Source organism: Staurois parvus, unplaced genomic scaffold, assembly GCF_062004578.1.
Source record: "Staurois parvus isolate SC_StPar_1 unplaced genomic scaffold, SC_StPar_1.0 ptg000018l, whole genome shotgun sequence".
NCBI classification, from domain to species: Eukaryota; Metazoa; Chordata; class Amphibia; order Anura; family Ranidae; genus Staurois; species Staurois parvus.
The window spans coordinates 18520565-18546694 of record NW_028317814.1 but is presented as its reverse complement, the minus strand read 5'-3'; positions in this window follow the sequence as shown (position 1 = coordinate 18546694).

Below are 26130 nucleotides of genomic sequence, written 5' to 3'. Positions count from 1 at the left end.
TGTTTCTTTATACTTTGATCAGGGGCGGACTGACAACTCATGGGGCCCCCAGGTAATAGGGGATCATGGGGCCCTTGTGTCCTTGCCCAAACTCAAAAAAGCCTATGAAAAAGGTACCAGGGGCATCTCACGGGGCCCCCTACTGACCCCAGGCCCTCGGGCAGTGCCCGAGTTTCCAAACGGTCAGTCTGCCCCTGATGGTCAATGAACATCCCATGTACTGTATTTTATCACATACTACTACATTGGATTGAACATCCTTGTTTTATTGGACAGTTGAGTTGTCTGTGGAGGGTATTTATTCAGCAAGTGATCTTGTTAGCTGGATGAACCGAGGTCTAAAAGAGAATTGTCAATGCATAAAGCAATGTTTGAAACAGAACAACCCCACTGGAGAGATTTCCTCTCCCTTCCTGCCCCTGTGATACCCATGGAAGAAATAGAATAAGATGTTTTCATGGAGATAGGGACAGCAATAAAAGCTGAACCTCTTGGCGCCGGCGCCTCTCGGCCCTTTAAGAGTTTCATAAGCTGGGAGGCAGGTGCGGTTTTAGTGTCACGCGACCGCCGTGATTCGCCGTCATGGCGGTCACATGATCGGAAAAGGTCCCAGTCGCAAGGGAAAATCGGGACCTTTCCGTAAGTCACGGACATATGTGCTGGGAGTGCGCAGGGCGTGGATTCTCAGCACATATGTATTTTCTAATGGCACGCAAACATGCGGCCACTCGATGTCAAGGGGTTGACATAGGTTTTTACCCCAAAAACACATTTTTATATGTCTTACTTTTTATTGGGTTCATAAAGCACCCATACCTGCAGAAATGTGTGCCCCAGTAGTAAGCTGCACTTAAAGCTGAATTTCAGGTATGGATATTTTTGTTATTGGTACAGCTTGGACCAATGTAAGTATGTACAGTATGTGCAATATCTGGCCGATGCCCATGGAAGATGTCAATCACTATAGAAGACACCACTGTTACAGTGATTACAGATAGCTTCTGGGTCCTGTGCCGAGCATCTGCCCTGCTTCTTAGTGAACTCAGTAGAACACTCATTTGGCATGGGCACCATTCAGAGAATACTTTTCATTTTCTCAATGAATGCCAAGTGTTCTCTAGTTGGATGAGTTGAAGAGGCAGGGCAATGAAGTCGCAGTCTCCACCCCGTTCATTGAAAAAATGTAAAGTGTTCCCTGAATAGTGTCTGTGCATAGCGAGTGTTCACCAAGCACTAGGGCAGCCACTCAATATAGAACCCGGAAGCTAGTAGTGCCAACTACAGTGATTTCCAGCTTCCACAGAGATCCCACAAGTATGGCACATATACGTATACTTACATTGGTCCAAGCTGGTAAAAATATCAATACATAACGCTACATTTAAAGCGGAGCTTCACCCAAAAGGGGAAGCTCTGCTTCTTTTCACCCTCCACTGCCACATTTAGCACTTTTTTTTGGGGGGGGAGAGGGTACCTGGTTTTGACAGGTTTAGCCCTCCTCCTTCCCCCCGCAGTCTTCTGGGACACTTCAGAGGTCCCAGAAGACTGGGACCAATCACAAGAAGCAATTTGCGGCCTCAGCTGTCAATCTTTGGGTCGCGGCTGGTGATTACTTGCCGACATACTGGTGATTGCCAAGTATTACCGACAGGGGAGAGACTTGTGTATAAACAACACAGATCTCTCCCCTGTCAGCTCCTGTACACTGCTTTGTATGCAAAGCATACAAAGCAGCGTGCTTACAGTGAAGCACACACATAGCACATAATCTGAAACAGCGCACAGTTAACCCTTTGATCACCCCAGATGTTAACCCCTTCCTGCCCAGTGCCATTAGTACAGTGTCAGTGCTTTTTATTAGCACTGATCACTGTATTGGTGTCACTGAGGATGTCAGTAACACCAAGTCAGTTTCCCCCAGTGTCAGAATGCCCGACACAGTCCTGCAGCCGCTGCCATTACAGGTAAAAAATAAATTCCAGTATATATACCACCATTTGTAAACGCTATAACTTTCATGTAAACCAATTAATTTACACATATTGGGATTTTTTTAGCAAAGACCTGTAGCAGAATACATTTTGGCCTAAATTTATGATGAAATTAGATTTTTTTAATTTTTTACTGGACATGTTTAATAGCAAAAAGTTACAAATTTTTTCTTTTTCTCAAAATTGTCAGCCTTTTTTCTGTTTATAGCGCAAAAAATAAAAAAACCACACAGGCGATCAAATACCACCAAAAGAAAGCTCTATTTGTGGAGAAAAAGGATGAAAATGTAATTTGGGTGCAGCCATGCATGACCGCGCAATTGTTAGTTAAAGTAACGCAGCGCCGTATCGCAAAAAATGGCCTGGTCAGGAAGGGGGGGGGGATCCTCTGGACGGCAAGGGGTTAAAGACTGCTTTGCTCTGTGTGAAAGCAGTGGACTCTCTGCAGCAATCGGACACACCCCATGTCTATAAATAGTTAATAATTTACCACTTTTCAGTGCATTCTGGTCATTTGATAGGTTCTCCTGTGCTTATCTTTAAAAAACGCTTCTAAACGCAAACGCAAATAAATGTGCATAAACGCATTATGCAAACGCGGCTAAACAGTTTTTTTTTTAACCTACGTTTTCCAGCAGTCAGTTTCCATCGTTTAGAAGTGTCCCGTGTACATGGGGCCTTATTCACAACCAGGAATTAGTTTGAATTAAGTCCAAACCAGGGGCGGACTGACCATTTGGAAACTCAGGCACTGCCCGAGGGCCCGGGGTTAGTAGGGGGCCCCATGAGATGCCCCTGGTACCTTTTTCATAGGGTTTTGTGAGTTTGGGCAAGGACACAGGGGCCCCATGATCTCCTATTGTCCAGGGGGCCCCATAAGTTTTCAGTCCACCCCTGGGACAGTGTTCGGAGGTTGGAAGGGGGGATGGAGTCAAGAAGTGACTCTGAAGGGGGGGGGGGGTTCCTGCACCTATTTGAGTAGTTGTCAGTCCGCCCCTGGTCCAAACCCAGAAAAAAGCTGCCCAATTATCTGCTGCCAGGCCATTCCCAGCCCCGCAGCTGCACAATTATTATATTATTATTATTATACAGGGTTTATATAGCGCCAACAGTTTGCTCAGCACTTTACAAAATAACGGGAGACAATACAGCAACAATACAGTTCAATACAAGAGGGTTAGGAGGGCCCTGATCCTGGGAGCTTACAATCTAGGAGATGCATAATTATGACATTATTGAACCCAAGCTTATGTGTAGTCACAACTACAGCTCTGCAATATCCTGACTTAGACAGGAGGCATATCACACCTCTGTAGAGAGACCCCTGCTTTACACAGAGTACCACCTGCTGGGACACAATCCTTTCTATTGACACATGGGGCTTTCCAAAGTCAAGAAAGACATATAAAAAGTTTGTTTTCCCTTGCACCCCAAATTTTTTTACAGTGTTTTCTTAACTTCAATTGAGCTTTAAACATGAACATGACAAATATTATGCTTTCTTTCCCTCTCCCACGCTCTACATACACAGCAAAACATTAAAGGCATTACTATTTTTAATGTATGTAACTCTAAAGGGTTTTTTTTTTTTTTTTGCTTTTGCTTTTTAGTTTCTATGGAGCTTTGCAGCAAGCTTTAGAGTGTGTAACGGAATTCTGTGAACACATTATGGAAATATTTCATCCGATACATATTATATGTTTCTTTAAGCACCAAAACAAAGTACAGTGTACCAATTTGAGTGATTATATAATGAATAGTACAGTGTGCAGTATGTAAAGTCTATAATGAACAGCATAGTGTACAGCAGAATTTCACTCTTTTCTTCTTTGTATATAATTGCTCTTCCTTCTTCCTGTAACACAAACAAAATATTTTTTTATTGACAAATTCCTTAAAAAAAAAAAAATATATGGAGATTCTGCCTTTCAGTGCGGTAGCCCAGCCGCTCGTAGCCGATTCACCATATGGGGCATGCACCATGCAATCCATAATATATGGCACATGAGCAGGGGCGGATTGACCATTTGGAAACTCATGCACTGCCCGAGGGCCCGGGGTCAGTAGGGGGCCCCATGAGATGCCCCTGGTACCTTTTTCATAGGCTTTTTTGAATTTGGGTAAGGACACAGGGGCCCCATGAGCCCCAATTGCCCGGGGACCCCATGAGTTGTCAGTCCGCCCCTGCAAATGAGCTGTGGCATGTTATCAGGGGTGACAAAGAAATAGGACACTTTAATCTTCCTGCACTTGGGGAGTGGGCCCAAGGGCGTTAATGGGCTAAGGTCAGACACTTGGCCTTCCTGGGGTGCACTTGCCTTGCTGCCCTCACAAGACTGGGGTGATCTAGGAACACTACAGTAATGATAAACAAACAGAGGGCGCACCACCCAAGTGCATTATCCTTTAAAAAAATGAATTAATTGTAAAAAGGTAAGTATTATACTCACAATGTCATAAAAGGTGCAAATACATCTCTTTTGGTACTATTAGCTGGATAGGCTCTGAGGAAGAGGATAAGTCCTTTGAAACGCGTCAGTCTCTAGATGTTCCATAATTTCTGTACACCATGATACTTTGCGGATTGTTTGTGCTGTGCCAACAGAGATGTATTTGCACCTTTTATGACATTGTGAGTATAATATTTACCTTTTTACAATACCTTTTTACAATGAATTCACTATTCACAATGTCATAAAAGGTGCAAATACATCTCTTTTGGTACTATTAGCTTGATAGGCTCTGAGGAAGAGGATAAGTCCTCAAAACGCATCAGTTTCTAGATGTTCCGTCGGTTCTGTACACCGAGATACTTTGTGGATTGTTTTTGCTGTACCAAAAGAGATGTATTTGCGCCTTTTATGACATTGTGAGTATAATACTTACCTTTTTACAATAAATTCACTATTATAAAGGATAATGCACTAGGGTGGTGCGCCCTCTGTTTGTTTATCGTTACTGCATGTTATCAGGGGGGCTGGTGTCAAGAGCCAGGAAGAGGCAGCCGGCTCCTGATGATGTAAAAACAGAAGATGTCAATACCCGGTGTTCAGTAGCTGTGCAATGCTGGATTTGCTGGGCATGTGAGTATGCTTTTTGAGGACAAGTCAGGGGACAAAGTAAGAAAGGAAAAAAAGTAAAGGAGAACTAAAGTTTCTTTTTAAAGAGTGTAGCCATGTGGACAAGGGCGGACTGACAACTCATGGGGCCCCTGGACAATAGGGGATCATGGGGCCCCTGTGTCCTTGCCCAAACTAAAAAAAGCCTATGAAAAAGGTACCAGGGGCATCTCATGGGGCCCCCTACTGACCCCGGGCCCTCGGGCAGTGCCTGAGTTTCCAAATGGTCAGTCCGCCCCTGCATGTGGAGAATATAGGGTACAGAGTATGAAGTGGAGAAATGTGATTTTAACATACAATACAGTGTACAGTGTGGCAGTGGGCATAAAGAATGGCTTGGATTTCAGGTTTACCCATGCTAACCACCACAGCTATCTATACTTACCTTCCCATGATGTTCCATTTGCCTTGGGAAGCAAAGTACTTAGTACTTGCAGCTAAGGTAAACAAGTGACTCACCATTTGAAAGCTATGGTACATGGCGATTGGTCATATGGGGGAAGCCTTGTGTAAGCTTTGTGTTGAACGTTGTTCCTTCTCCTCAATTCCATAGGCAGAATAGTAGACAGGGGGAGTGAAGGAAAGGCAAGTATAAGTGCGTAAAGAAGCACACTATAAAGTGATCCTGTTGCTTTGCTCTGCATGAGCACACCACAAATTTACTTTTAAGTGAAATTAAAGGCAATTACAAAAAAAACATGTTATACTTAACTGCTCTATACAGTGGTTTTGCACAAAACAGCCCTGAACGTCCTCTTCTAGGGTCCACTGCTGGCACTCCTGGCCCCTCCCTCCTGATGAGCAAGCAGCTTGCTACGGGGGCACCCAAGCAAGCTCGCTCCTGAGCCACTGCTCTGTGTGTCCATTCATACACAGAGCCAAGGATTGGCCTTGCCCTTCTCTCTCCTTATTGGCTCACTGACTGTGATTCAGTGAGGAGGTAGAGTCCCCAGAGAGCCAAGGTTCTCATGTGCATTGCTGGATCATGACGAGGCTCAGGTAAGAGTTAGGGAGGTTTAGGGGGGCCACACAGAAGGTATTTTACATGCATGAAGGTAAAAAACCTTGAACCTTTACAACCGCTTTAGGTATTCCTCTCACTCATGCCCAGTTTTTGAAATGATAGACTATCAAAGTTTCTATATATGAACATTTCAGGAACATTCTTGATGTAAAGATACTTACAATAGATAAGTACGGAGGGAGGATTTCATATGTGTGTTGTTTCTTCATTGTCCAGACACAGGCTGGTCTAAATCCTGGACTAGGTTGCATTGCTTAAAATCTAAGAATCACTAAATTGTTTAAATCTTTTTTAAATACCTCAGGGGACCTTGCATGTAGCACTCAGTCCTGTTCTAATCCTTATCCCCATTGTGCTTTAAAAGCACATTTTTTCTTTGTGCTGTAGTTCTCCCCCAGGTTGAAGCCCAATTTATGGGCATTCTTATGGGGGTGCTACAGCCAGTGCTTTTTAGGGTTCCCACTGTGAACAGCCCCACAGTAGTGACTGTTCATTCACAAATTCAATAGAAAATTATCAGTCAGCAGCAAAGGGCTGTGTGATGTAGTTGACGGTGCAGTGTATGTTTACTAGCAGTCACAGATCTATCACACAGCATTATTTATTATTGACTTTATTAGTGAATAGTCAGTGTTGGCGGGGCTGTGTGAAATATCTGCGGACACGTTATACATACACTATTCTATTGCTTGTTTGTGAATATAGCTGAGCCTGACTCTTACTGTGAAGATTGGCAGCAGTCATCTACAGCATGTGCCTGCTGCCAGTCAATTAGCTCTAATTAAATATTTATTTGTCTCCACTTTTCTTAGGTGGAGAGATCAAAGGAACAGATCAGAACAGGACCAAGTTCTATATGCACATGTTTTCCCTACAGAGAGGTCCATGAGCTAGGGTATCGCAATCACAATGCCAAACAGATTTTCAAATCCACCTATATATTTTAACATTTAGCTGATTTCTTGGAGTCTTTTTGGGGCCATACAACCTACAGACAGGCCTAGAAATACTTCAGATACAACAGCACTTATGGAATTTGGAAGAGTTGTCAGGGGGCCTGTACGGAAATATGTCTTATTAACCACTTCCAGACCGGACACTTTTACCCCCTTCCTGACCAGGGCAATTTTCAGCTTTCAGCGCTATCACACTTTGAATGACAATTGCGCGGTCATGCAACACTGTACCCAAATTAATTTTTTACAATTTTTTTGAGACAGATAAAGCTTTATTTTGGTGGTATTTATTCACCGCTGGGATTTTTATTTTTTTTGCTATGTAAATGAAAATGTCCAAAAATTTTGAAAAAAAGTGTTTTTTTTATAAAATTTTGCAAATAAATAATATTTCATTATAAATCTTTGCCAAAATGTATTCCGTTATCTTTTTAGTAAAAAACAAAAATCCAAATTAGTTTATAACCAAAAATTATACATTTTTATTTTATTTTTTTATATTATTATTTTTTATTTATTTATTTTTTTTACATACTGTCACCCTAGCAGTACAGTGTCACCATGGTGACACTGTACTACTTGTGGGGGGTGATGAAGATTTTTTTTTTTTTTTCACCCATATAGGATGTAAAAACAATCATTTCTCCTTCTCTCTGTCTGCATTCTTGCACTCATTGAGAAGTACTGAGTGAGCTGTGATTGGTCACAGCTTGTCACATGGTACAAGCCTGTTGTGAATAGCCTTGTACCATGTGACCTCTGTGAACATTCACAGATTTCACACGTAGTAAGCAATGATGTCACAGGTGACAACTTGCTTACTACTTTGCATGTGATCACTGATTGGCCAATCAGTGATCACATGATCGGGACCTCGTACAGAGGTCCCGTACGACGATCGGTGTTTCACTGTGTCCGGAGGACACAGCGGGCACCGGATCGCGGTGCTGCGCGCTCCCAGGGAGCGCGCAGAAGCAGGGTGCAGGGAGGCCGTTTATAAACGGCCACCCAACCCTGCACTGCCACCGTCCGGCCGTTTATATGCAACGGCCGGTCGGGAAGTGGTTAACTGGCATCCATTTTGTATAATGCTTCCATTTCTAGACATGTGAACAGTTAGTTTCGGTTTTGTAACTTCTCTCTCGTTTTCTTAGACAAGTTTCATTTCTGTAAACAGAACTACCTTATATGGTTTCTGTTCTTCACGTAACTATATTGATAAGAGTGGAATGTTTCATTGGCCATCCTAAGATTAAGCAACGCCTACTGAGTTCTGTATAACCGTTCTTGTCATGCATTAAACTTTCAGAGATTTATCTTGCACACTTCGGTGTCCGGAGCTTTATTTCTCCCAGGCCTGAGGGTGAAAGTAACGAGGACAGGGGCTACAGACATAGGCTGATTCCTATCAGGGCCGTTTAGGCTGCCACTGCCAACTAGATGTTAATTTTAAACTGGTGTTATGATAGGAAAGTGACATAAAGACTGATTGTGGACTATGCTATGCATTTGTCTGTGGTTATAGCGTATTCATAATGTAAGCTAGCTGTTAGCATACATGCCAGTAGTGCCATCACCACTTACTATATGGCATCCCCACATCTGAAGGTTCCCAGCAAGCCCAAACACTTAGCGTTGAAATATCTTTGAAAAATTAATCTGTTTTCTTTTCTTTTTTTCTTTGCATGCTTTCTAAGACTTTGAATCCCAGTACTAATGTATACAGCGAGAGCAGCTCATTAACAAGACGCGTTGGCTTTGTCCCCTGCAGTCCGCAGCTCGCCAAAAAGATGAAGCTGGGCTTTAACTGCTGTCGCTGAAGATTACAAGGTAATCTGTGCCTGTGGCATCTCTTTAAATCCGGCGTCACTTGGTTGTTTACGGCACAATACCCCAAGAGCGGCACACTCACTTTCCAGTCATTACTACAAATAAACAGCTTCTCTCGACATGCTCCTAGAATGTAAGGACTCACCACTGTGTACAGAAATCTTTGAAAATCAATAAGCACATCCAGTGTCTGAAAATAACTTTTATTTATACAGTTTGGATTTTTTTTTTCTTTGACCTCAATAAATAACAATGCGTTTTATGTATAAGCTGCTTACGTTTTGTTTTTGTTAAAATGGCAAAAAGAAAATTTTGAATACAAAATGGAAGCCAAGCTAAACGATTGATTGAGATGCACTGGGGCTCAAGGGGCAGCAATGGTTTTGTCTATAACATTTAATCAAAGCCAAGAGAGGGCTTGCAGCTTTTATTGAACTTCAATTTCAGGAATGGATGAAATAGGGAAGTTGCCCTTATTTGAAGGGTTTTTTTTGTCCTCTGTGATTCATTAGGGAGAATTCCCTTCACTTTCTATCCTGTAACAGGAAGTGAAAGGATATCTTTCCAATGTGAGGGAAATCTCATCTTAGACAAGAGTTACAGGAAAAAGGGTACAATTCACTAAAGGTTGCTGCATGCGTTATGTCGGTCAGGTGACCACATATCACATGTAATACTGAAAATGTCAATTCACCATTGCAGCGTGTGGTATTTACCAAAAATAGCAAAAAATAGCAAAAAATACTTGGTAAATACTGCATGAAAAGACCTTAACCTCACTGCGGTATTCCCGAGTGTAGCTTGGGGTAAAGTTTCAGTACCAGAAGGGGTAACCCCAAGCTACACTCGGGAATACTATGCGGCGCTGCTCCACGATCCACTTACCTTGTCCTGCGCTCCCACAATGTCCCTCCTGCAGTGTCCCCGGCAATGTAATCCGGTGGATGCCGGCATCTGTCTTCTGGGTTCTGTCCCCTGTGAGCGTCGGGACGTATGGGGGACGGAACGGCGGGAAATTCAAAAATGACAAAAAGTGACATTCACTAAAATTACTAAAATCACATAGTAAAACATTACTGTATCAAACCATTTCACATACATTTTGTCCCGAGTGCTTTGTCCTGTGCCCTGCCTGCATTTTGACTGTTCTTTCTGCCTGTAAACTGAGAAACGTCCATGGCGTCCAAAAAGCGTCCCTTTAGGTCAAAAGTGGTTTTAGACCAGCTAGAGAACCGCAATAGTAAATCAGAACCATTTGCAGAATTGAGTGATAATGATTCGTGGGGGAAATTCGTCATCAGACACTGAAAACGATTTTGCGACTTTGCTCAGTGATGTGCGAACTTGGCGCCATATTTCAAATTTCAGTGTTTTTGGTTTTATTATATTATTGAATTAAATGTATTATTATTATTATATTATTATTTTTAGGATTATTTATTAAATTATAATTTATGATTTTGTGTTTCAAATTTTATCATACCCGGGATGTTTACTAGACTCTTGTTCGGACAGATTTCAGTGAGTTATTCCTAAAAATTACAGGCCTACAATAAAAAAAAAACATATTTCCATGCAAAAAAATGGTACCGCTTTCAGCACCAAAAATCTGAAATAATCATACCGCCAGGGAGGTTGAAGTCAATTCACAAAAGGAAATATATAATTAAATGTATGCAGTAATTAAGTAGAGGTCCAGGCATGCGGTATGTACTGGTATCTGTTAGTAACTGTCATGGGTTGTTAAGGAGTGGGTGGCTGCTGCCTCCTTAACAACCTATGAGTTATCAGCAGTCAGTGGGGTTCCCTGTTGACAGCTGAATTATAAAAAAAATAACTGCAGGCAATTAAAAATTTAGCAAAAAAAAGGCCATCCCCCTCCACATCCATACCAAGCCCTTCAGGTCTGGTATGGATGTGGAGGGGAACCCCCACACCATTTTTTTTACATTTTGGTGTGGGGGTTCCCCCCAAAAGCCATACTAGACCTAAAGGGCTTGGTATGGATGGATGGGGGGGGGAGTGGACCTCACGCCTTTTTTTGCTAAAATTTTAATTGCTGGCAATTCTTTTATTTTACATTCAGCTGTCAGTGGGGAACCTCGCTGAGCGTTGAAATACAGTATTACTGCATGTTTGCACTACTAAAATACTGCATGCCTTAATACAATAACTCATGCGGTATTTTAGTAGCATTTTTTAGTGAATGCCGTTTTTTTATTTAAATGCTGTGCGGTATCTTACCGCATACTTGGATGCGGTAACATACCGCTTAGTGAATTGTCCCCTAAGTGTCCAAATTGGAACATTTCCCCTCTATTCCTGTTCTGGTTACTACTTATAATTTTGGATTTGTTGACTCTCTTTTTTACTAGCAAAAAAAAACCTGACTGTAGTTCTAATCCCTTCAACCATTCTACTCAAAAATGATTCCTTAATAGGCGGTCCATATTTTTCAAACTAGGGATCTCAGTGTCACTTGGGGGATAGGCCTGGCATGAAGGCAGACATTGAGTCATAAAACTTGCCAGTGGTAACATTTTGCTCATTTTCTGCTCTGATGCCACAAATCAAATAGAACACCTCTATATCAACTTCCAAAGCATGTTTTAGTAATGATATTTAAAATGTACAGATCATGAGCAGATAGCTATTGCTGCTAAAGAGTAGAGCTATCATCTTAGGCTATATGGATCTGGCCTGACTTGAAAGAATGAGTAAACCCAAAGTATATGGAGGGGTTAATTTACTGAAGACAAATAGACCGTGCACTTGGAAGTTGCTCTAGATCAGAGGGGAACATGCAAGGAAGATAAAAAAAAAACAGCATTTTTCCTTGCACATGATTGGATGAAAGAAATCAGCAGAGCTTCGCCTCGTTTCAGAGCTTCCCCTCAGATATAAAGCAACTGCACTTGCAGGAGCACTTGCGATGCACTTGTAATGCACAGTATATTTAACTTTAGTAAATCAACCCCATTGTGTTCTCCCAGGGGGAGCCGTCCCCACCTGGTTACCACATTGATTATTGCTAACGGCTATAAAAGCTACTAGCAATAATCGCTTGTAAAATCCAACAACCTGTTTGTACCCAAGTTGATTGATCGGTCAACTTGGGTAGATTCAGCTGGCCCTTTCATGGTTAGAATCATAGCCAGTTAAGCAGGGACTTTAACCATTCATGGCCGGCTAAGAGGTTGCAACGTATAAGTAATGGATGTTTATCTATCCCAACCAATCATGGAGGGTCTTCATTCTATGGTCTTGGCCAAGGGAAAGTCATAAATGGCTGGAGCAAACTTCCAGAAGTGTCTTCCCTCCTGGGCTTCTGCTTGGTGAGGATGCCAGTGCAAGAAGAATCTTTAATTCACCAAACATTTAGAAGTAAACCAAAAGTACAAACAAAACCAGCGCTCAAATCTTCATGCAGACTAGAAGGAATTGTGAATGACAAACGTTGAAGTGCAGCCCTTCAAAGATCGGGAAATCTTGGTACTGGTAAACAAAAGCAAACAAGGGTGCACTCTCATCATGCATTACCGTGGTACAACACAAATTTATTAAGAAAACATATAGATGTATACTCACAAACCAAGGAGAATAAAAACAGAGCAGATGTCCGTAATGACAGTACAATGGAATACTAGACCCTTATAAGTATAGGCTAACTGTTTCGGGAGACGGACTCCCTTCTTCAGAGTATACATTTATATGTTTTCTCAATAAATTTGTGGCATACCACGGTAATGCATGATGAGAGTGCACCCTTCTTTGCTTTTGTTAAACATTTAGAAGTGTTGTATATTAATGAGAACTTTATTTATCTAGTCTTTAGCTTTTCTATGAGGACAGATCACAGTGATTTTCATAAGAACTTCTTGCAGTCAGCCATGAAACCTTCTCCTTAGACAATCTAAATGGTAAGAAAATGTTTTCCTGGCACCAACATGACAGCATACTATCACATTTACAGTAAGTAGTATGCTGCTATGCAGGGGCGGACTGACAACTCATGGGGCCCCCGGGCAATAGGGGATTATGGTTCCCCTGTGTCCTTGCCCAAACGCAAAAAAGCCTATGAAAAAGGTACCAGGGACATCTCATGGGGCCCCCTACTGACCCTGGGCCCTCGGGCAGTGCCTGAGTTTCCAAATGGTCAGTCCGCCCCTGCTGCTATGTTGGCACCAGAAAAGAAAAATAACCATACGTATTTGATACAATTTTCTTTTTTTTTTCAATTTTTTTCAATTTTGGGGTATGCTATGAGATTGGGGACACAATAACCATACAGTAGGTTTTTCTAAAATTATGACTGCAGAAGTGGAAATACACTTTAAACAACCAAGAACATTGCCTTTAGATGACCTGAGCTTCCTATTGCAAACATAATGGGCTTGTGACCTATCGTAACCTTGAGAACACTCCATTCCTCTAAAAAGTATGATGGGAATATTATTTATAAAAGCTTTGTGAGTGCAATATTATTCTTACCTGTTTTTAAGTTATCTGGTTTAATACATTAGGGGTGCACACAATGTCTTTTTTTGTATGTATTGTTACACGGCTTTGTGTTTCCTCACCACATGAGACATATAATGCAGCTACACTAGGAATTTTTACATTATGCGTTTTCCATCAGAACTCGTTGAAACTATGTACTGACTATACAAGTGGAACATACAAAGAAGCTTCTTAGTGGTAAAGCTCCAGTGGCAGAAGCACATTTGGCATTACTTCTTTTATAACTACAATTATAAATGAGTGTACATGGTAAGACATATCCTATCTCTAATGATTCCTACTCTTCTATTGAGGAAATTGCTTAGCAAGTTAGGAATCAAACCTTTTCTGCTTTTGTAGTTTGTTTTTTTAGGTAAAAATATGTTTTGAATATTTTTTTAAAGTCCAGCTCCAGGAAACGTACAGAATAGGACCTTGCATTGGGGTTGCTCACACACTGCAACAGTTAAATACTCATTTAGGGGTATGGGAAAAGCAATTTTAATGAAAATATATACATGTACCTCAAGCGCTTACTATGATCAAAAGATCAATTTCAGAAGTATATAAATGCGGTAGCCGCTAGTGCACACAACCTATGTCTCAATAGGCTAAACAGTGGAATGGGGTATATAATAATAAGTGCTGCGCTACACAATCAAAAGTGAAACAAAATCCATATGAAATTATAACTATATAAATCCCTTAACAGAGAAAGTGAATATAAAATTAAAATTCAAATAATAAAAAAGTCCAAACAAAAAGTATTCTTCTGTGGACAATCCTTATCAATATGACCACCATGTGCAGCTATCACAGGATGCAGGTGCGTACTATCCTCCACCATATATCTGCTCACCTGCAACAGTGTGACTTCACATTATACAACGTTTTGGTCTAACTGCACTTTTGGTCCCAATAGTATGGACTCTGAAGTTCATCTTGCTGAATAGTAGCTCCAAAACCACCCACTCCAGATATCCGCTTAGGATCAGCCATGTTCCTCATAAACAAAAGCTAAACATAGTGTTTTATCCTTAAAAACTTTTTATTGCGCAATATCCATTAACCTCCCTGGTGGTATGATTATTTCAGATTTTTGGTGCTGAAAGCAGTACATTATTTTGCATGGAAATTTTTTTTATTGTAGGCCTGTAATTCTTAGGAATAATTCACTGAAATCTGTCCGAACAAGAGTCTAGTAAACATCCCGGGTAGGATAAAACTTGAAACACAAAATCATAAATTATAATTTAATAAATAATCATAAATAATAATATAATAATAATAAATTGAATTCAATAATATAATAAAACCAAAAACACTGAAATTTGAAATATAGCGCCAAGTTCGCACATCACTGAGCAAAGTCGCAAAATTGTTTTCATTGTCTGATGACGAATTTCCCCCACGAATCATTATCACTCAATTCTGCAAGTGATTCTAATTTACTATCGCTGTTCTCTAGCTGGTCTAAAACTGCTTTTGATCTAAAGGGACGCTTTTTGGACGCCATGGACATTTCTCAGTTTCCAGGCAGAAAGAACAATAAAAATACAGGTAGGGCACAGGACACAGCACTCGGGACAAAATGTATGTGAAATGGTTTGATACAGTAATGTTTTACTATGTGATTTTAGTGAATTTAGTGAATGTCACTTTTTGTCATTTTCAAATTTCCCGCCAGTTCCGTCCCCCGTACGTCCCGACGCTCGCAGGGGACGGAACCCAGATGACAGATGCCAGCATCCGCCGGAGGACATTACAGGAGACACTGCAGGAGGGACATCACGGGAGTACAGGACAAGGTAAGAGATCGAGGGATCGCAGAGCAGTGCCGCATGGTATTCCCGAGTGTAGCTCGGGGTTACCGCTTGTGGTACTGAAACTTTACCTGAGCTACACTCGGGAATACCGCCAGGGAGGTTAATAATGAACTCACATTCAATAGGTGCAAAACCGCACCAGGTATAATGAGCATCCCATAATGAACTCCTTAGACACCAATATCGTCCCCAGCAGCACAGAACAGTACACCAAATAAAGGCTCCAACTCATCACAATCCTGTATATTAATAGGCAAAAGGTGGGCCCTGTATGTGTAATGCAGTTGCCTTACAGTTATGGATGATCCTGGAGCAGTAAATGGTTCTGCATACCGCTGTGTCGATCATGGCAACATAGTGACGTCATCCGCACGCTCCTCCCAAAAAGCAATTTTTCTTACCCAGTCCTCAGCTCTTCTGGCAAATGGCATTCCCCTGTGCACTGGCAGTGGACTGTTTCTAGGTGTCTATTGCAGGACTATGGGCCCTGCATAGGTCTAGATGATGGTAGGGGCTTCTGACCACCAAAGCATGGGGGAGATGAGGCTGCTCAGACAAGTCTTGCAGCACTGAGGAGCCTACAGGAATGAATGATCAGGAGATCAAGATCAGTAAACCTTCTTTACTGGATCCCCTACATGTAAAAAAACATTTAACGCTTGCAGTGCAGGGCCACCAAAAGGGAGTATTTTTTTCCCAGAGAAGTATAGCCAAAGCTTTTTTTTTTAGAGACAGTTGCAGCATCAGACCAATGCTGGAGCATGGAGGTGAGCAGGTATGTTTATTTTTTTAGTGCTCCAAACTTCTTTTAAGTGGTGTGGTTGGCTGCAGAGGTAGAGATTGTTGAGGAGTGATGGTAGACCCCTTCTATGGATGGCCTGTAGAGTTGATAAATACATGAGAAAGAACAATAGCCTAGAAGAAATAACCTGAACTGATGGAACTGAAAGAACATACAGATAGGAAAAGTGTCTGATACTAGTGCCTATAAACTACAACCCATTATGGCTAGTTGAAGATGATTTCAATGGTATGCATAGCCCAAACGTTTTTTTTTGGGATAGAGTGTGGAATGATTAGAACCCCTGCATAATGTTTATTGTTTTCTGTGTCTCCCCTGGGAAGGTCTCTAATTGCCCAGATTGTAGGCAAGGGTTAGAGAACAAAAGAGAGAGTTATGTGTGCTTTCCACTTTGGGAGAGGGGCTGGAAAGGATGATAGGGCTTAAGCCCAGGAATGGAATTTAGGAAGAAACATTCAAAGAATGTCTTGTGAGAACTACAATGTTTCCTCCCTTCTTCCACCAACTGTGATTATATTCTAATGGAATTACTGTTGCCATTACTATTACCTTTAGACTGGGATGTAATGTTATTGTCAAAACAGGTAAAGAAGTTGCTTTTGAATCAAGAAGTCTATGTGTGATGTTCTGCTAGAAGAAGGGTAGAGTGATATCAAGAGCACCTCCAATATCTGGGGAGGAGAATTTCTGTGACATTTACTGTTAAGATGCTACTTAACAGTAGTGGTGCAAACCAGGTTGGTTCCAGAGTTGGTGGTTGGGAAAAGAAATGACCCTCCTGGTGGTAAGAGTGCCCCTTCATGGAACCTAGAGTCAGTGGCCTGGGCTTGCTCAATAGGACTCCAGACCAGGAATAATTGCTGGGCAGTGCATGAGAAGTGCTCTGAGCAATAAGGGGTTAATGAAGTGAGGACCAAGAGGATGTGGAAAGAGGTTTAGGACATGCATCCATGTATGTGAATTCAGTTGGGGTGTGGACGAAGAATGCTGAAAGCAGTCCTGAGACCTTGTGTTTAGTTGGGGCCCATCTGCATGTATAAACCACATACAATGGACATGGGAAGCCTGCGTGCAAGATGGGGAAAATAACTGCAGCCATTTTCATACTGCTACAGCAACAAGGCTGAGTACACCAGGTGCCAGGTTACAGGCACTTCTTTTGTGAGGGTAATTTTTGCAGTTATTTTCCCCATAACAAAGGTAAAAACAGTTTTACACTATGGGATGTCCCCTTTTGTTTCTTTATACATGGTGACTTATTACCTACTCTGCTTGTGGAGGTGAGGAGAAAGTTGGCTTGAGATACAGCTCACTTTGAGAAGTGGTCACAAATTGCAACAACTGTTTCACTAGGAAAGTCCCAAAAGCACAAATGACCATTCTAGAGATAGGTGGTCATTGGATGACGGTGAGTGTCAGTCCATGTGGGGCGCTATTCTGAGCACAATAGAGGACCTGTTGTGTTGTAGAAAGAGTTCACAATCAAGCTGGGGCGGACTGACCATTTAGCCACTCGGGCTCTGCTCGAGGGCTCGGGGTCGGTAGGGGGCCCCATGAGATGCCCCTGGTACCTTTCATAGGGTTTTTTGGGTGTGGTTTGAGTGTGAGCAAGGACACAGGGGCCCCATGATGGCCTATTGCCTGGGGGCCCAAAGTTGAATATCAGCACTTTGCACTATTTTCACTGATTTGGGACTGAGTTGTATTATATTTTTGTTGATTTTTGTTGGTTTTTCACTTATTATGTGCGGTCCACATGGTTATGTATTTAGTTTGTGTGTTTAAGTTCACAATTTAGGACTGCAGCAATCGAGGGATTCTGATATATCCATAAGCACATTAGCACATTTTCTCAAAAATTAATTTTAAATCATCCCACAAGTTTATGCAAAGGCCTAATGCACACGGGCGTATTTCCTGGTCAGAAGAGGCAGCTTCCGCATGCAGCATGGGAGTATAAAATGAAGAGCCAGCAATCGCTCTCCCGATAAAAGTACTTTATTAATAAAGGGTAACGTGTGCAAGTTACAGCAGCTTACTCATTTTGGTAAAAAAAACCTTATTCATAGCCACCGTTTTTTTCCCGAAAAATGTAAGCTGCTATAACTTTCACACTGTACCCTTTATTAATAAAGTACTTTTATCAGGAGAGCGATTGCTGGCTCTTCACCTTATACTATCATGCTGTTTAATATGCCTGGAAGATACTGTGAGCTTTGAAGCACCATTGGTCTACCTCCTGGGGAAATTAACCTAGGCGTACACTTTCATTTGTAGCTTCAGTATACAATCACCCAGGGGCGGACTGACAACTCATGGGGCCCCCGGGCAATAGGGGATCATGGGGCCCCTGTTTCCTTGCCCAAACTCAAAAAAGCCTAGGAAAAAGGTACCAGGGGCATCTCATGGGTCCCCCTACTGACCCCGGGCCATCGGGCAGTGCCTGAGTTTCCAAATGGTCAGTCCGTCCCTGCAATTACCCCTAACAATGAATAGCTGTACATCCAGCTTGTGTAATCTCACCCATACCCGCTTGTATAGGTCCCAGAATGCAGCTTCTGTGCTGTGCATGGCTCATATTCTGTACCTAGGCGTGGACTTACCTGCAATATACTGCACATTGCAAGTCTAAACCACCCATGTGCAAGAGGCCTGCGAATCCTGCAAATTGTTGGTTGTATAAATATTGTAAATTTTTCATATTGTGTTGCGCTCCTAATAATAGGTATCTCTTCTATATTCCTTATTCCTTAATACACCCAAAAATTAACAATGTGTAATCGAATGATCTGATACATAAAAATATATAAAAATGTAAAAAAACATTAGTATACAGTGATGCAAAAAAACTAAATATAATAAACACTTGTGTAGAGAATACCTAAATGTGAATATGATTCTCTTAAAAAATACATGATATGATGGTTTGTACGTGATAATAAAAATAAATAAACCAATATTGCACCATAATTTGTGAAAAAACTTGAAATATATATAAATAAAATATATACTATATATATATATACTGCAAATAAATAAATAAAAAATAAAAAATATATATTAATAATGTCCTTTAAATTCAGTGACTCTGTGCTTGATTTAATCTTGAATTGGTGACTTTTTGTGAATCCGTGACTCTCTGTGAATCCTCTAATTAGTGCAGATGTATGCTCACCTCCTTATCTGCCTGCAATTAGGCTATATGCGCTTGTGGTTCACCTCCTATGGAACCTGCTTGGATGAAATTCCTCCTTAATAGACTGTGAAATATGGATATCCTTTATCATTAATTAGCCCATTCGGGATTGATCACTCCTTACGAAATTCAAATCCCCTTATGATCTCCTCTCCATGCGTTTCTCCATATGTGGGGACAAATTACCAAACATAGTGTTTTATCCTTTTAAAAAATAACTGCTTTATTACTTCCAGAAGATATACTCACATTTGTTGTACAAAGTATGAGGCAATTTGTATATAACGAGTAGTCCGCCGACCGTTGAGTCATGCACCCGCCGTCTGTCAAACAATCCGGCTTTCTCCGAGTGACGTTACAGCCCCACCCCTACGCGTTACGCCACTGGTCACGTGGCTTCATCAGGGGGTTGTCACAACCCCCTGATGAAGCCACGTGACCAGTGGCGTAACGCGTAGGGGTGGGGCTGTAACGTCACTCGGAGAAAGCCGGATTGTTTGACAGACGGCGGGTGCATGACTCAACGGTCGGCGGACTACTCGTTATATACAAATTGCCTCATACTTTGTACAACAAATGTGAGTGTATCTTCTGGAAGTAATAAAGCAGGAATTTTTTAAAAGGATAAAACACTATGTTTGGTAATTTGTCCCCACATATGGAGAAACGCATGGAGAGGAGATCATAAGGGGATTTGAATTTCGTAAGGAGTGATCAATCCCGAATGGGCTAATTAATGATAAAGGATATCCATATTTCACAGTCTATTAAGGAGGAATTTCATCCAAGCAGGTTCCATAGGAGGTGAACCACAAGCGCATATAGCCTAATTGCAGGCAGATAAGGAGGTGAGCATACATCTGCACTAATTAGAGGATTCACAGAGAGTCACGGATTCACAAAAAGTCACCAATTCAAGATTAAATCAAGCACAGAGTCACTGAATTTAAAGGACATTATTAATATATATTTTTTATTTTTTATTTATTTATTTGCAGTATATATATATATATAGTATATATTTTATTTATATATATTTCACGTTTTTTCACAAATTATGGTGCAATATTGGTTTATTTATTTTTATTATCACGTACAAACCATCATATCATGTATTTTTTAAGAGAATCATATTCACATTTAGGTATTCTCTACACAAGTGTTTATTATATTTAGTTTTTTTGCATCACTGTATACTAATGTTTTTTTTACATTTTTATATATTTTTATGTATCAGATCATTCAATTACACATTGTTAATTTTTGGGTGTATTAAGGAATAAGGAATATAGAAGAGATACCTATTATTAGGAGCGCAACACAATATGAAAAATTAACTTTATGGACACAGTGGTAGTTGTGTGTTGAGTGTTTGCGATCCAATTATACTTGGGACATATTGTGTCCATTTTTGGCGTTCTTGGGGGGCTGTTATTTGGTGGATACAACTTGGCTCGCAAGTCATACAGATATCTACTTATAGTGTATAAATATTGTAGCTGCTGACTTTTAATAAAAAGACACTCACCAGCCCAAGAATCCAGCACTCTCCAGTCTTCACCAGTCTTTGGGTCCTCGGTGCTGCCATCTTGAGTGTGGGAAGCAGGATGTGACTTCCTGCTGGCTCACAGCCTGTTCCCCACTGTGCATGTGCGAGACGCGTTTTCTCAATGGTTCCACAGTCTCCTGGGACCTATTAGATGTCCTAGGAGACTGAGGAGGGGGGAAGATGGTTAAGTGCCAGAAATTGGTATCCACTGTTTATATTATTAGCAGAGGAGGGGAGGAGGAGGAAAATAAGCCGCACTTCTGATTTTCCACTTTATGAAGAAAAGTTACTTATAATAACAACTATTTTAAAGCTGAATCTATGCAGATATAAAAGACAAAATTTAATGCAGCTCTGTAACCACTAATAGATTAATGAATGTATTTTGTAAAAGCAAGCAGTGTACGAACCTGAATCTGACCTGGTGCATGCCTCTTGCAGTCCCTGTACAAGAGGGATGGAGTGTGAGATGAAAAAGCAGCACAAGAAGCCAATTGGGTTGATTTACTAAAGGCAAATAGACTCTGCACTTTGCCAGTGCAGTTGCTCCAGAGCTTAGTAAATATGGTAAACCTTTACTTTGCAAACAATACCCAATCACGTGCAGGAGAATTAAAAAAAAAAAAAAAACGTTTTTGCTTGCATATGATTGGATGATGGAAATCACCATATAATGGAAGCTGCCCTCATTTACTAAGCTCTGGAGCAACTGCACTTCCGAAGTGCACAGTTGTGAGATGGGGAAACAGCTCTCATTGTTTGAACACTGTTTGTGTGGAAGTAAATTCATGTTTTGACTGACATTCTGCGGTTTAGCCACCAGATGTCACTGTTTTTCTAACACAGCCTCAGACTGCATAGATATTTGTATATTCATGAAGAGGTGCGGTTTTGCACTCAGAGTTGGAGTTTAGTGAACAGGAAGAGGAGACTGCAGCCATGTTTTGGATGATGCTGAATGAAGGAGCCGAGTGAGCTGATGAGATTGCTGCCAGGAAGCTGATGAGATTGCTGCCAGGAATGCTGATGAGATTGCTGCCAGTAAGCTGATGAGATTGCTGCCAGGAATGCTGATGAGACTGCTGCCAGGAAGCTGATGAGATTGCTGCCAGGAAGGCTGATGAGAGCAGATGAACTAAGCAACATATACAGCAAGACCGCATGCTTGTTGGAGAGACATTTGTTCTGTTCAGAGTCACCAGCGGATGTAAAGCAGACCCAGGTCGGTAAGATCATGCACGCACCTCATTTCAGTGTTGGCGCCTAGAGACTGAGTCCAGGCCTATAGTTAGTTAGGGTCTCTGTTTGTGTCAGGCCACAAGTGTTGTTACTGATTATTGGAAAGACTCCACAACCTAAAGTAACATTTCACATTGGAGAGCTGATAAAATCCTACAAACTCAAGCCAGACTGGCGATTTGCTCAGAAGGAATACTCAGGCACGTGCTACAGGACCAGTTATGGGAGAGGGAATACTGTAGATTTGTGTAAGATTGTAAGCTGTTGTGCTGCACCGCAGGCTAGCCCATACCGTACACCCATACACTGATTCCTGCTCTTTTAGGGTAATAACAGGTAAGGTGTGGCAGCTTATTTGTGCCCGCCAGTAGGTAAATTACTACACTTTCTACCTTCATCCATCAGAAGGTGCCGTGCTGTGCAGCACAAGGGTCTCAGCCTTTGGGCTGGGTGTATGTACATTTATTGTATGTTTCCAGCATTTGTGGTTGTGTTTATTTGCCACATCTAAGTAAAATTCTGTTGTGGCAAAAACTGGTGTGGGGGTTGCTTTCCTCGTTCGTGACTTCACTGTATCCTGGGGAGCCCACCCCGGTACATGGCTTACACAGTTTGTTTGTCTTTACTAAATCAACACCAATAAGTGCATGTTGGCATGCTGATAGGGGAAGAAAGCAGAGTGACAGAGAGAAGAGCTCATCAATGTGCCGTTTCACACTTCACTATCTATACACAGGTTTGGGCAGATTGAGAACAACTTGGGCTCAGAAGAAGTAGATTCAATGATGGTGGCCATCCAACTGAGGACATCTAGTGGCTTGAAATAAAATACTGCACAGGGAATTTTCAGATGAACATTATAGCAAGATCTGTTTTGGGTTTTTTTTTGTTTTTTTTTTATTTCCTAATGTGCTCTTCATTTTCATCTTGTTATTTTTGGCTGCAGTTCTGCTTTAATTTTGTGCGGATGAAAAAAATGTTAATTGCATATTCATGAACGTTATTAGCAGTCCTTTTCTGCAAAGAAACTTTTTGTTGTTTGTTTGCTGGTCCTTTAAAGAGCAGCAACTAATTATGTATGGGTGCTCTACTTTGACAGCGATTGAGGAGTAAACAGCCTTGTATTTAACATTCATAAAGGTTTTTACAACGTCTGAAAACAACGAGAAATGATGTTTTGCACTTATCAGGACAAAACCGCACAATTGTCACCATACAGCGAAGCCTGTATTCTCTTACGCATTCCCAATCGCAAACGGTGTCTGCAGAGGGAAGGCGAGAGTAAGCCCGTGTTGGAACTACTCCATTTAATTACTATAGCACAATGGCAATTTCTTGCTACATAATATGAAGAGGCATAATTCCAACACACTATTTGAGTTTGACAAATTAATTAACTTGTCACCAGTTATCTTGCAATCTCTACCACATGGGGAGGAGATGTGCCTTTGGCTTTCGCTGATTTACAGCTGCAAGGAACCGCAATTAATGATCAAGCACTTTGTTGTAATATACTGTGTCGGTGAAGGAATTAAAACAAGAATGATGTATCGTCCTTTTTTTTTTTTTTTTTTTTTTTTTTTTACAGACAGTAGAATGAGCTTGCAAAGCCCCGTGGGACTGACGGAAGGTGATGCTAGAAATTGTAGTTCAAATTCAGAGATGGTAGCTGTGGACTGGAGAAAAGGAATGTGTGCTTTTCAAAGGCTGTTCCATTCAAAATGGTTGTTTCAACTCTGGGTGGTTGCAGTAGGCTGAATTATGCCCTAGAAGCAAGGAATCTACACCTGAGTTGGCAGATCCACTGATGCAGTCAGTATTAGAGGCATTGTGGTTCTTTCAGATGGGAGGCAAAGGGGGGCATTTTTACAGCCCCCCCGCTACCCACCTGAATTGTAACAATACAGCTGGACAGGGCTGAATACATGCCATGGCCAGGGGCGGACTGACCATTTGAAAACTTGGGGTCTGCCCAAGGGCCCGGAGTCAGTAGGGGGCCCCATGAGATGCCCCTGTCCTTGCTGGCAGGAGAGAGACCTGTGTAAACAACAGGTCTCAGGTTTCAGGTTTCTCCCCGACAACAACCGAGTCCCAGTGATTGACATCCCCAGCCGCCAATAGACAATATGCAAATCACGTATATATACTGTAGATATATACTTATATTTTACTGATTGCATAATTCTAGACTGCTCCTTCCTTTTACAGATTTGAAAAAAAGATGCCTAGATGAGGATGATGTTGCACAGGATCTGCCCCCACCTACAGCCTCCTGGGATCCCATCCCAGGAGCAGGGGCGGACTGAGCATTTGGAAACTCGGGCACTGCCTGAGGGCCCAGGGTCAGTAGGGGGCCCTATGAGATGCCCCTGGTACCTTTTTCATAGGCTTTTTTGAGCTTGGGCAAGAACACAGGGGCCCCATGATCCCCTATTGCCCGGAGGCCCCATGAGTTGTCAGTCCGCCCCTGGCCATGGCTGTGATGTTTTGCTTCGTGGCCATTGCATTTTTAACTAGAGATACAGAGTTTGAGGGGCTGCACCGCCTGTTAAAGTCACCCATTGAGTTATGTGGGGCTGCACCACAGCCGTGAGCTGAATACCTGTCCTGAAGTTGTGGCATGGTTCAGCACTTCCTCAATGCCTGTCAGCCACTGCTTTATCACCTTCTGAAAAGTTATCCATGGTGGTAAGTTTATCACAAGTCTGAAAGAAGTCTTAGGCCTCATGCACACAGGGTGTTTTTGCAGCCAATTTCAGGGGCGTCAGGAGTTTTTTTTTACTGCTTCCAAATGGCCCTCCTTAATATCCTATGTGTTACTTATTGTTACTGAGGGACACAGAATTGTTACTGAGGGACACAGAATTGTTACTCAGGGACAGACACAGAATTGTTACTGAGGGACACAGAATTGTTACTGAGGGACACAGAATTGTTACTGAGGGACACAGAATTGTTACTCAGGGACACAGAATTGTTACTCAGGGACAGACACAGAATTGTTACTCAGGGACACAGAACTGTTACTCAGGGACACAGAATTGTTACTCAGGGACAGACACAGAATTGTTACTCAGGGACAGACACAGAATTGTTACTGAGGGACACAGAATTGTTACTCAGGGACAGACACAGAATTGTTACTGAGGGACACAGAATTGTTACTGAGGGACACAGAATTGTTACTCAGGGACAGACACAGAATTGTTACTCAGGGACACAGAATCGTTACTCAGGGACACAGAATCGTTGAATTAAAGAGTATGTCAGACAACACGCAGAGGAGTGGCAGAGGAGGCAATGTTTCAGGAGCGAGCAGACGTGGCAGCAGAGGAAGGGGTCGAGGCAGCACTAGTCGCAGCCAGAGGCCAGTGCTCCCGGTGTCATCCAGCGGTCGTGTCTCCACTGACAACCCTGCCGTCATCAATTGGTTGGCTCGGTCGTCTTCCTCTTCCCAGGTCACCTCTGACACCTACAGCCAACGGTCGGTGGGTACGTCAGACACAACTGTTAGTTGGCATGGCCCGGGAGCAAGCCCACTGAAATCACGTGTCCTCTACCTGCCCCTGTCCTTTGGTGTTCCCTCACCAAGCGAAGTATCGCATGCTGTGGGCTCAGCCCCACTGTACAGTGAGGAAGAGCTAACAGAGGGCGGTCAGGAACGGGGGGAGACATCCGCCTCTTCAGCAGCCAGGCAAAGAAGTACTGGCGAGGAGAGTGGCTCGGTAGCCGGTCTAGAGACAGGTCTGTCTCCTGACCCACACGCAGCCGAGGGGGCTAGTAGTGAGGCGGAGACCCTAATTGATGATGATGAGGCTGATCGCACTTGGCAGCCTCGTCGTCATCAGGCTATTGCTTCCGCATCATCAGGAGAAGAGGGTGCCAGCTTGGCAGCGAGCAAAACAGTCGGTGGGTTGCCCAGGAGGCAGCAGGGTCGCAGCAGTGTCAGTGGAGGCAAACGCCACGGAGTAGAGCACCAGCTCCACTGCAGCCTACCACCACGGCCAGTAGTGGTGCCGGTGTGCACGGAGGAAGTAGCAGTCAGCCAGTGAGGAGTAGCGGGGGCAAAGTTTCCTACTCGGCGGTGTGGCAATTTTT